A 12,506-nucleotide genomic window follows, 5' to 3' on the forward strand; every position below is an offset into this window, starting at 1 on the left:
AGTCCAGAGGGACAACCAGAGCAACAGCACACCAAGAGACATGCGCACACATGCAGAGGCACACACAGCGAGCTGTTTGTTTGAATGACGGCGTTCGCTCGAGTGAAGTTGCGACCAGTGAACACAACTCGAAGGCGCCCCCCACGTGCACGAGAGACGCCGCCTTGGAGTGACATCGCCGCCGCCGCCGCCGCTGCTGCTGCTGCCGATCCGAGCTCACTTTCTCCCCGAGGAGGCTCTGGAGTTGCTGATGAAGCGGGAGAGCTGCCCCACGCCCTCCAGGAGGCCCTCTCCGGTGCGGGCGCAGCAGCCCTGCACCAGCCACTCGCGCCCGTGCCGCGTGCGCGCCTTCACCGCCTGCATCGCCTCCGCCACCTCCGCGGTGCCCGCTGCCCGCGGGAGGTCCTGCTTGTTGGCGAGGAGCACGAAGGGCACCCGCGTCATCTCGGGGCTGTCCAGGATGGCGTCCAGCTCCTCGAGAGCCTCCGGGAAGCGCTCCCGGTCCGCGCTGTCCAGCACGAAGAGGAGCCCGTCCGCGTTCTGGAAGTAGTGCCTCCAGAGAGCGCGGATCTTCTGCTGGCCGCCCACGTCCCACACGGTGAAGGTGACGTTCCTGATGGGCTGCACGGTCTCCACGTTGAAGCCGATGGTCGGGATGGTCACCACGGATTCGTCGAGCTTGAGCTTGTACAGGATGCTGGTTTTCCCGGCCGCGTCCAAACCCAGCAGCAGCACGCGCGCTTGCTGAGTGAACATTCCGTCCAGCAGCGACGCCACTCGCGACGCAAGGAGACCCATTGTCACCGCTCGGCTCGGGCTGCGGCTCGGATCGTCGTGCAGACAACTCCCCCGGGCGAGCTCACGCGGGCACCTGCACGCGACGCGCTCCCAGCAGCAGCAGCAGCAGCAGCCCCTCGGCACCACGTGCAGGACGAGCTCGACGAAGACGGATCTCGTGCTGAGCTCGCGTGGGGGATGTCCGAATCGTCCCTTGCGATGACTGCCGCGGTCTGACTCGTCACTGCCGCGTTTATATCGGCGGCGGGGGCGGTGGAGGCGAGAGACGGCGGTGACATGGCCCCTGGTGAGCTGGAGGTTCGTGCGTAGGCGCCACTGTCACGTGACGGCCCTTCCCGGCGCTCACCGCGGGGCCACGGCGGCGACTTGTGCATCACGCGGCGCCTCCGCCTCCTCCTCCTCCTGGCGCCGCCCGCGCGGAGCCCCCAGGGCGGCGGTGGCGGTGACGGAGCCCCCAGGGCGCGGGGGGGGGGCGACCCGCAGCTGCCCCCCCCCTCACCCCTCTCGCGTCGCTCGGCCTCGCCCGCGATCAACACGCGTGGCCGCGTACGGTGCGGAAGAAGTTCAACTTACACACACAGATACACACACAGTTACATACACAGATACATACATATACGGGTACATCGATATCATCACAGTTACATACACAGATACATACACAGATACATACAACATAATACAACATACACACACAGTTACATACACAGATACATACATACAACATACATACAACATACATACACACAGATACATACACAGATACATACACAGATACATACAACATAATACATCATACATACACGGGTACATCGATATAATCACAGTTACATACACAGATGCATACACAGCTACATACAGACACAATTACATACTACACGTGTTTTGGGTTAAATCGCGTAAATATAAATGTGTCGTTAAACCCGCCACCACCCGACACAGCCAACTAGGAAGGGGTTTGTCACGTAAACAGAACGTGGCCAATTCGTCACTAGCACCGCACTAACCGGTTGTGTGCTGGAGAGCAAATCCACAACATTCACAACGACCTTACAGACTAACACACACGCAACACGACGCACAATACGCGCAGCTGCCATGCCCGGGTAACAAACACAACAACGACGACAAGCGACACGCGAGGCGTCACTCTGGATTATAAGTGACACGCGTTAACCAATTCGTGTTGAGTGCTTTAGATGATTATTTTATTATTTTTCTCGCGCAAGTCCAGACTTGCTGTGGTCTCGCCTGCGCCGCCTGTGGCGTGCGTGCACCTTGGACTCGCCGTGTCCGCGTGCTGCGCTGACGCTCCCCACGCACATTCGACATTTCTCCTGCACGGGATCCATGCGCTGTAGCCCGTGCCCGCTGTCAACGTCTGCCCTAGGAGGGGGGGGGGCGCAGTGAAGAGGTGGGAGTTGGAGGGCGATCCTAAATTAGCACCTCGGATTAGCTACGTACGGTGCGGAAGAAGTTCAGCACGCAGGCCAGTACAGTGCTGACATGAGGCAATGGCAGAGGTGGTGGTGGTCTCGCGTTGTCTGTCGAGGTTGAAGGTTTTTTTGTTGAAGCCGCTGGGAGCTCTCAGAGGCAGGGGACTCGGGGGCCGTCCATAAATGACGTCACGCACCTAGGGGGTCAGACATTTGTGACGATGTGTGACGAGTGGGGGGGGGGGGAGTTGAGAAATGTGACGTCACATCAAAATGCGCAACTTTAAATAAATATAGACAACACGTTCTACTTAGTTAAATAGCCTTTTTAATAAATGTTTCTCCTACAACATCAGAGTGCAGCGCCACATTAAATACGCACTACAATGACAATAGTTTAAAGCGATTGGAAGCATGTTAGCATGTTTTATTTGGGGGGGGGGGCAGAGCTTTGTGACGTCATATTTGAGGGGGGGTCTGACTTTTTGTGACGCCGTGTGACGAGGGTCAAAAAGTCGCGTGACGTCATTTATGGACGGCCCCTCGTTCGCTCGAGTGACCGGGGAAGTGAGCTCACTCCCTGCCACCACACTGCGTGACCCCGTTTTAAATTAAAGAGGTGAATGAAGAAGTCAACAAGTAGACCGCTATTCTCGTCTCACACTTCAGACTGTATTAATAAACATTGTCAACTTCAGAATGTGGCTTTGGTGAGCAGCTATGAACTAAATTGGATAATGATTCACATATGATAGTGAAGTGTGCGGCTTATTACTTTCAATTGAAATGAAGAAACTTGACTTCATCAAACGAAAATTGCGTAATAAATTAGAAAAGTACAAAGTATCGTTCAAATGGATTGCCGGATGAAGAACACTCCATTCCCTATCAGTCATTAAATGTTGTGTGATCATACTTCACCACGCTGGTCATGTTAGTCGTGGCCAGGAATCCAACTCACGTTGCCAGGTTCAGACAACAGTGCGCTAACCACTACTCCCACTGCTCCACCCATCACGTGTTTAACCACCTGATGAACACTATTGTAATAAACGACTGGACCACGATGTCTGGCTCAGTGTCCTTTATTATTCGGTTCGTGCTGTACACCCACACGGCTGTCTTTACTCTGTAGCTTCTCCACGGTGCTGACTCCAATGTCGGCCCGATCCCCAACAGCAGCTCCGCTGCTGTTTCTCTCACACAGCCCCCCTTGGCTGTACTCTCTGCTGCTCTTCTCCCTCCGCAGCTCTCACAGCTTCTTGCTCTCTCTCTCTCCCTCCGCAGCTCCTCCTGGCAGCCACACCGCTGCCTCTAACTCGCAGCCCTCCTGGCTGTCTCCTCCCCAGCTGCACACCACTCCGCAGCTTGCTCTTATCTTCGGGGTTGGCTCCCGATCGCCGTCGGCGCCCCCCTTCTCCACACTTGCCCGCGTGGCCTCACTCTTTTCCGCTCACACCCCGACTGCCTTCCCCTTCCGGTTTACCCGCTTAAAGCCCCGAACCTTACCCCCACGTCACATGACTCCACCCCCCGTGACGTCACCTCCGGAAGGTCGCTTACGCCCGCATTACACCACCCTCCCCCGTAGAAAAATCCCAGCCGACCTCGGCTGACCAATAGCAAATCGTAATGCGGCGAACCGAGCTTCCCCCCCTAAAGGACACTAAGCATATAATGTAACAGCAAGAACAACAACAACGCAATCAACATCAACGATCGTACAAAAGCATGCAATAAATACAACTGTAAGAAGAAAATAACAAGACAACAACACTCAACGAAACGTCAGCGATTTGGAACGTGTGCGGGTCGCCGGCCCGTCCCGGACGGTCGGCGGCCCACTCGCAGAACGGGAACGCGATGAAAGTCGAGGAACGACAGGGGGTAATCCCCCTGTCGCAGCTGGAAGTCCACCGCCGTCCCGTGTCTCTAAAGAGTTAGTCTTGGGCTTGTCCTGTGACCGTGCCCGCAGCTGGGTCGGAAGGGCTGCAGGGCTCGAAGGTCCCGCAGACCTGGCAGGCGTCCTCCGAGCAGGGCCCCTCGTCCCCCGCAATGTCACGGCCGGCCTGTCTGGAACAGGTACGACAGGCGCTCTAGCAAAATCAATGGACGCAGGCAGGGGAGAGTCAGCAGCAACAGACCCCGGCAAGGCAACATTGGGGGATGACGCATCATGTAAGGGAGCAACATATGGTTTCAAGCGCGACGTATGCACAACCCAGCGACGAGACCCAATCTGGACGCGTGCTGTCTGTGGGTTGGGAACCGCAATGAGGCGTACGGGACCATGCCAGGGTTTGTGCAATTTCGGCGAGGTCCCCGGACGTACCTGTGGACAATGAAGCCAGGCTAGGTCCCCAACCTTCCAAGGGCACTCCCCCTCAGACCGTCGCGCATATCGCTCGTTCCGGGCCTGGGCTTTGGCCGTAGCCACGCGGGCATTCTCCCGCGCCTCCGTGACTCGGCGAACCGTGTCCTGAATGTATTCAGGAAGTGGTTTCCGAGGTCCCTTCACCCCAGTTCCCAATTGCACATCCACCGGCGGCACGTTTTCCCGACCATACATAAGGTAAAACGGCGAATATCCCGTAGCCGCATGAGGCGTCATCCTGTACGCCGAAAGCACCCCGGGGATGTGCAGATCCCAATCTGATTGTTGTTCACTCACGGTATGGCAAAGCATGGCAGACAATGTCCTGTTCAGCCGTTCAACCATACCATCCGTCTGCGGATGGTATGGGGATGTCCGTACTTTCTTAGTCCCAAGGCCCGCGCACACTTCCGCCAATAATTTAGAAGAGAAATTCCTGCCCTGGTCCGTGAGGAGTCTCTCAGGCGCCCCCTTATCCATAATATACCCAAACAAAAAGGCGTCGGTAATGGCCGCGGCCGACTGATCAGGCAACGGCCAGGCCATCGGCCAACGGGAGAGGTACTCAACCCCTACCAGCAAATATTTATTACCCCTCGCCGATGGTGGAAAAGGTCCCAATATGTCCAGTGCCACCAATTCATTGACTCGAGACACCTGAATCGACTGGAGAGGCGGCACGTAAGGATGTTTCGGCGGCTTACGTTGTGCACACGCAGGGCACGCGCGCACGTGCCCTACGACATCTGTCGCCATGCCGTGCCAAAAATAATGACGTTGCAACGTCAACAAGGTCTTCTGCACCCCTAAATGTAAGAGAGTGTCACAATGGAGGGTTCTAATCAACTCGAACCGCAAGGACGTTGGTACCACCAGGCGCCAACGTTCCTGGAACCCCTCCCGCCACATAAGCAGACCATCTCGGAGAGCGGTTTGCGGCCCCACAGCCGTACTCGGACTCCCATTGTCCTTAGCAGACCGCTTCCGCAAGGACACCAATGACTCATCCATCATCTGTTCCCGGATCCAGACAGACCGCGGCAGATTCAAAACCCCGTCAGCCGGTCCCGGTTCCATCGGAGTGTCCGACTTCTCGACGGCCAACGTGAGCGGCTGAGGGGGGTTTGGAATCGGCGAACACCTATGCGTCCCCGACTCACATTTACAAGGGGCGCGCCGCGGTAATCTGGAAAGTGCGTCAGCGTTCGCATGGCGCACACCCTTCCGATGTTGAATTTGGAAGGAAAATTCCTGTAGCGTGTCCAACCAACGTGCCAACTGTCCGGATGGCTGGTCAATTTTAAGGGCATATTGCAAGGCCGCATGATCCGTACGCACAATAAAAGAACGACCGTAGAGGTATGGTCGAAATTGCCGTAGGAAAAAAACAACCGCCAATAGTTCTCTGCGAGTGACACAGTAGCGGGTTTCCGCAGGAGACAAGACTCGGCTACCATACGCCACGACACGCTCTACACCCCCTTTAGACTGTGATAACACCGCCCCAATACCTGTGTCACTCGCGTCCGTATCAAGAATGAATGGGTGATCGAAATCGGGATAATCCAATGTTGGGGCCGTGGCCAATAGATCACGCAGACTCCGAAAGGCCGCCTCCTCCGGCTGTCCCCAACCAAACTTCCGTCCTTTACCCGTAAGGAGATGCAAAGGCCTCGCAATCGTCGCAAAACCCGGCACGAATCTTCGGTAATACGAGGCAAATCCCAAAAACCGCCGAACATCCCCCACGGTGGCCGGAGTCGGCCAATCCCGGACGCACGCCGTCTTTTCCGGATCCGTGGACACTCCCTCAGCGCTCACAATGTGCCCCAAATAGCGGACGGACCGTTGCAGTAGGTGACATTTCTTTGGTTTGAATTTCAATTTGGCAGAACGCATCCTCGTGAACACTGTCTCCAGCCGCGTCAAATGTTCATCGAATGTGCGGCTGAAGACAATGATATCGTCCAAATATATAAGACATGTCTCCCACTGCAACCCCGTCAAAACGAGCTCCATCAATCTTTGAAATGTAGCAGGGGCCGCATTCAATCCCATCGGGAGACAGTTGAATTGAAATAACCCCTGCGGCGTACGGAAAGCGGTTTTCTCCCGTGAGGACTCGTCAAGGGGAAGCTGCCAAAATCCCGAAGAGAGGTCCAGTGTGGAAAAGAACTTAGCCCCCGACAATGCGTCGAGGGAGTCATCCATACGCGGCAGGGGGTACGCATCTGCCACCGATATCTTATTCAATTTGCGGAAATCAACACAAAATCGCAATTTGCCATCCTTCTTCTTAACCAAGACGACTGGAGCGCCCCATGGGCTGTTAGATGGCGATATAATGTCCGCAGCCAACATGTCTTCCACTGCCCCCCGTACGTGTTCTCGCTCCGCAGGACTCATCCGATGCGAATTTAATCGAATAGGGGCAGCATCGCCCGTCTCAATGTGATGGTAAAGCAAGGAAGTGCGGCCCAAATCCAAATCATCGGAGCTGAACACATCGGAATATGTCAACAACAATTTACGCAGCGCACCACGTTGCTCCATGGACAGGGAAGAATTTTCGTCACATAATTGAGCAACCCAACGATCATCCGAACTCCTTGGCTCGGAAACCCCAGCAACAACTCCCCGGCTATGTGGACAATCATGGGTCGCAAACGCCGTAGTGGCATGTGCCACAACCGTACCGGCCGGGACACGGACGTTTTCTCCCCCCGCATTAAGCACCTGTAAAAACGGTAATTGATCCGGCCGGACGATGGTCTGTGCCCCCACTAACGCCAACCCGGTTGTTATCGTGGCGGACGGTGACAACAAGACCCCTACTGCTCCTAGCCGATCAGGCAGGGGCTTCCGATACCGCAAGGGTATAAGCATCTGTGTACCAGGTGGAATGTCCACAGATGCGACGGACAGCGCCTGCACTTGTACGGCCGAAGCAGGTCGCCCCCAGGGCGACGGCAGAAACGAGATTTGACGGCCCCCCGGCAGTTCAATACAATTCTCATTGATTTTGATAAAAATGGGCATCTTAGCCAAAAAATCGGTGCCTAACAAACAAGGAACCGCCAAAGATCTCGATATCAACACAACACCCGAGGCCGACACATCCCCAATAGATATCTTAGCATCCACCTGACCCACGATGCCCATGCTACCCCCGTTCGCAGCGACGCACGACCCATAAACCGGACGCACAGCCCCCGACGGAATGCCCAACAGATGGAAAATGACATCCGATATAATAGTCGCAGACGCCCCCGAGTCGACCAAAATGCGCACGTCCACACCTTGTATGGACCCCGGTACAGTGGACGAACCCGTAGCGGCCGCGACAACTCTCCGTGCCAATTTGCGCCACTGCGTAACTGAATGACAAGGCCCCGTCGATGGCCTTTCTTTAACAACAACAATAGGATCGCGCAACACAGGTGGTGGGTGAGGTGGAAAGCCTTGCCGAGTGTCTGGTGCGTGCCGACATGCCTGTTTCGGAGGATCTTTAGCCGACTTGACCGGTGCCGAGGCCTCCTGCTGCGGCGGAGCCGGGAAGCGGGCCCAGCAGTCTCTGGCGTAGTGGCCCCTACGCCCGCAGCGGAAACATTCGGCCTCGTTGCGCCGAAGCGCAGGCCTCGCCTCCTGACGGCCCCGTTCTGGTAGCATCGCGCGCGGTCTCGGCCCGCCGCGTCCCGTCCATGGAGCGGAGGCGGCCGTCAGTTGTTGAGGGCCCCGGTCATCCGGAACATAGACGGCCTGCGCAGGGTCCCACCCCAGCGCATCCCCTTCTTTGACGGGCCCCCCCGTCCACGCCGTCACTTGTTTCCAGCGACGGAGGTTGAATTGCGCATCGAGACACTTAGCAGCCATCCGGGAAGTTAGCTTCTCATGCCCACACACAGGCATGGGGATCCCTAGATCCCGAGACAACTCCAACATTTTCCCTAATATGAGAGGCTCAAGCAGGTCCTGTGGCGTCTCAGGATAAGCTGCCATGGCCAGCTCCAGCACCGCACCCCTGAACGCCACGGGCGACTCCTCTGGTGCTCGTTGTCGTTGAGCGAATCGCCGATGCGCATCATCTGGTGGCTCATAAGCATCGGCCATTTCTTGAAAAACACCACGTAAAGTTGCCTTCTTATCGGTCGCTATGGAACGGAAGAATCGGACAGATTCGTCGTCCAGAAGAGTCGGCAACACCTCCAAAGCCTCCGCATCGGTCCATCTTGCTGTGCGTACCGCCGCCAAGAAGCGGCAGGCGAACGCGCTCCAGTCCCCACCGACGGAAAATTCTTTAACTGTTGTAAGGTGGCGACTCCGACTCCTCTTCCCGCCGTCTTCCAATGGTGGTGGTTGTGATGGCAAATTCAAAATGGCGTCGGCCCGCGGCGTGGCCAAGATGGCGGTTTGGCGCCACGGAGCGCGCAAAATGGCGGCCTCTTGCCGCGTGGGCAATGGCGGCGGCAGGACAGGCAACGTGGCGGCCCGCGGAGCACCACTTGCATCATCCATCGTCCCTGGCGCGACGAGATGGCATAGATGCGCCAGGACGTCCTGAAGTGCCTCCAGTTGTACCGCCATCGCTTGCCATCGTTGATCCGCGTCTGATGATGTCGACGGACCCGCCACCGCGCCAACATCCTCCACACCCGTTCCCGTGGTCGCCTCAGCCTGGCTCTCCTCCACCACCCCAACAGGATCCGTGGTTGGAGGGAGTTCGTCGTCGTCGGACGAAGAAGCCGATGCAGGCGCCGGATTAACTTTCTTCCTCACTTGTTTCGACATGCCGTTGCACTTCCGACACCAGTGTAATAAACGACTGGACCACGATGTCTGGCTCAGTGTCCTTTATTATTCGGTTCGTGCTGTACACCCACACGGCTGTCTTTACTCTGTAGCTTCTCCACGGTGCTGACTCCAATGTCGGCCCGATCCCCAACAGCAGCTCCGCTGCTGTTTCTCTCACACAGCCCCCCTTGGCTGTACTCTCTGCTGCTCTTCTCCCTCCGCAGCTCTCACAGCTTCTTGCTCTCTCTCTCTCCCTCCGCAGCTCCTCCTGGCAGCCACACCGCTGCCTCTAACTCGCAGCCCTCCTGGCTGTCTCCTCCCCAGCTGCACACCACTCCGCAGCTTGCTCTTATCTTCGGGGTTGGCTCCCGATCGCCGTCGGCGCCCCCCTTCTCCACACTTGCCCGCGTGGCCTCACTCTTTTCCGCTCACACCCCGACTGCCTTCCCCTTCCGGTTTACCCGCTTAAAGCCCCGAACCTTACCCCCACGTCACATGACTCCACCCCCCGTGACGTCACCTCCGGAAGGTCGCTTACGCCCGCATTACACTATCATACACAAACAGCATAACTTGTCAATGTAGTGGTGCCTTAACGCGTGTTGGCTGATGCCCCCCATCCAATTGCAATGACCTCGACTTAGGAACACAATCAGCTCCCGTGACCCGTTCGTAAAGTCGTCTACCGAGTGGCGACGTTGACACACCGCACCAGGTACTCATTGTGTGGCTGAGTCGACCTAGGGGAGGCCCAGGACCGGTTCGGATAATTGTCACCAGTGTTGGCCGTGGACGGGAATCCAACTCGGCTGGCCGGGTTCGTGGTCGCAGCGCGGCGCACACGGCCGCACTGCCGCAGGGAAACTTGCCGGCAGGCCGCGCCCGCTCAGCGCTGATCCATCGCAGCGCCCGTGACGGGCCTCGATGCCCCGCGTGGACACGACCCCGAGCAGCCGGCACACGCCCATCGTGACTCGCGTCGCCAGGGACGGCTCCCACCAATTATGGTGCAGTGTTGAGTCTATGGTGCAGTGTTGAGTCTATGGTGCAGTGTTGAGTCTATGGTGCAGTGTTGAGTCTATGGTGCAGTGTTGAGTCTATGGTGCAGTGTTGAGTCTATGGTGCAGTGTTGAGTCTATGGTGCAGTGTTAAGTCTATGGTGCAGTGTTGAGTCTATGGGCAGTGTTGAGTCTATGGTGCAGTGTTGAGTCTATGGTGCAGTGTTGAGTCTATGGTGCAGTGTTGAGTCTATGGTGCAGTGTTGAGTCTATGGTGCAGTGTTGAGTCTATGGTGCAGTGTTGAGTCTATGGTGCAGTGTTGAGTCTATGGTGCAGTGTTGAGTCTATGGTGCAGTGTTGAGTCTATGGTGCAGTGTTGAGTCTATGGGCAGTGTTGAGTCTATGGTGTAGTGTTGAGTCTATGGTGCAGTGTTGAGTCTATAGGCAATGTTGTGTGTATGGGCAGTCATCTTCTTGGTTCTTTCGGTAAAGTCACGTAGAAGGGAAATAATAAAATAATAAAAATAAAACATAATAAAATAATTCTTACGACGTTTCGGCCACAATGCAAGCAGCCGTCCTCAGGTGAAGAACAGGTCTGTGTTAAGTCTATGGTGCAGTGTTGAGTCTATGGTGCAGTGTTGAGTCTATGGTGCAGTGTTGAGTCTATGGTGCAGTGTTGAGTCTATGGGCAGTGTTGAGTCTACGGGTAGTGTTAAGTATGTGGTGCAGTGTTGAGTCTATGGGCAGTGTTGAGTCTACGGGTAGTGTTGAGTCTATGGTGCAGTGTTGAGTCTATGGTGCAGTGTTGAGTCTATGGGCAGTGTTGAGTCTATGGTGCAGTGTTGAGTCTAAGGTACAGTGTTGAGTCTATGGGCAGTGTTGAGTCTACGGGTAGTGTTGAGTCTATGGTGCAGTGTTGAGTCTATGGTGCAGTGTTGAGTCTATGGGCAGTGTTGAGTCTATGGTGCAGTGCTGAGTCTATGGTGCAGTGTTGAGTCTATGGTGCAGTGTTGAGTCTAAGGTACAGTGTTGAGTCTATGGGCAGTGTTGAGTCTACGGGTAGTGTTGAGTCTATGGTGCAGTGTTGAGTCTATGGTGCAGTGTTGAGTCTATGGGCAGTGTTGAGTCTATGGTGCAGTGCTGAGTCTATGGTGCAGTGTTGAGTCTATGGTACAGTGTTGAGTCTATGGGCAGTGTTGAGTCTATGGTGCAGTGTTGAGTCTATGGTGCAGTGTTGAGTCTATGGTGTAGTGTTGAGTCTATGGGCAGTGTTGAGTCTATGGTACAGTGTTGAGTCTATGGGCAGTGTTGAGTCTATGGTGCAGTGTTGAGTCTATGGTGCAGTGTTGAGTCTATGGGCAGTGTTGAGGCTACGGGTAGTGTTGAGGCTATGGTACAATGTTGAGTCTACGGGCAGTGATCAGTCTATGGGCAGTGTTGAGTCTATAGTCAGTGTTGAGTCTATGGGCAGTGTTGAGTATATGGGCAGTGTTGAGTCTATATTCAGTGTTGAGTCTGTGGGCAATGTTGAGTCTATGGGCAGTGTTGAGTCTATGGTGCAATGTTGAGTCTATGGTGCAATTTTGAGTCTATGGGCAGTGTTGAGTCTGTGGGCAATGTTGAGTCTATGGGCACTGTTGAGTCTGTGGGCAGTGTTGAGTCTGTGGACAGTGTTGAGTCTATAGGCCGTGTTTAGACTTGGGGTAGCAGTGCTGCTCAATGTAGAGTACTTTTTTTTCCAGTGGAGATGTGCAATGAGGGAGAAGAATTGAAAGCGGAATTGGGCGCAGGGAGGAGGGAGAGAGATATAGAGAAGATAGGGAACGAAGAGGATGCGAGGAGGTTGATGGAAGCTGAGAGAGCGAGATGAGGTGGGACAAGGCCATGAAGAGATTTAAAGTCGAGCGTGAGGAATTTAAAAAGACAGCGGTGAAGTGAAGGGAAGCCAGTGGAGAGGGGAAGTGTGAGAATTAAAGAGAATTAACTGAAGCCTTTTGAATTTGTTGCAGGGCAGTGAGGGCAGAGGCAGGGAGACCAGGACGAAGGGAATCGCAGTCATCCTGACGGGTGAAGATCACAGAATGAGCCGCGGCTTTGGCGGCGGA

The 12,506-nt window shown here is 55.5% G+C and overlaps 1 pseudogene; it reads right to left on the minus strand.

The window, feature by feature from the left end:
• On the minus strand, positions 1-1,562 carry LOC144719612 (uncharacterized; annotated as a pseudogene).
• Between the last annotated feature and the right edge of the window lie 10,944 nt (positions 1,563-12,506).

Source organism: Lampetra planeri, chromosome 6 (assembly GCF_965212315.1).
Source record: "Lampetra planeri chromosome 6, kcLamPlan1.2.h2, whole genome shotgun sequence".
Classification (NCBI taxonomy): domain Eukaryota; kingdom Metazoa; phylum Chordata; class Hyperoartia; order Petromyzontiformes; family Petromyzontidae; genus Lampetra; species Lampetra planeri.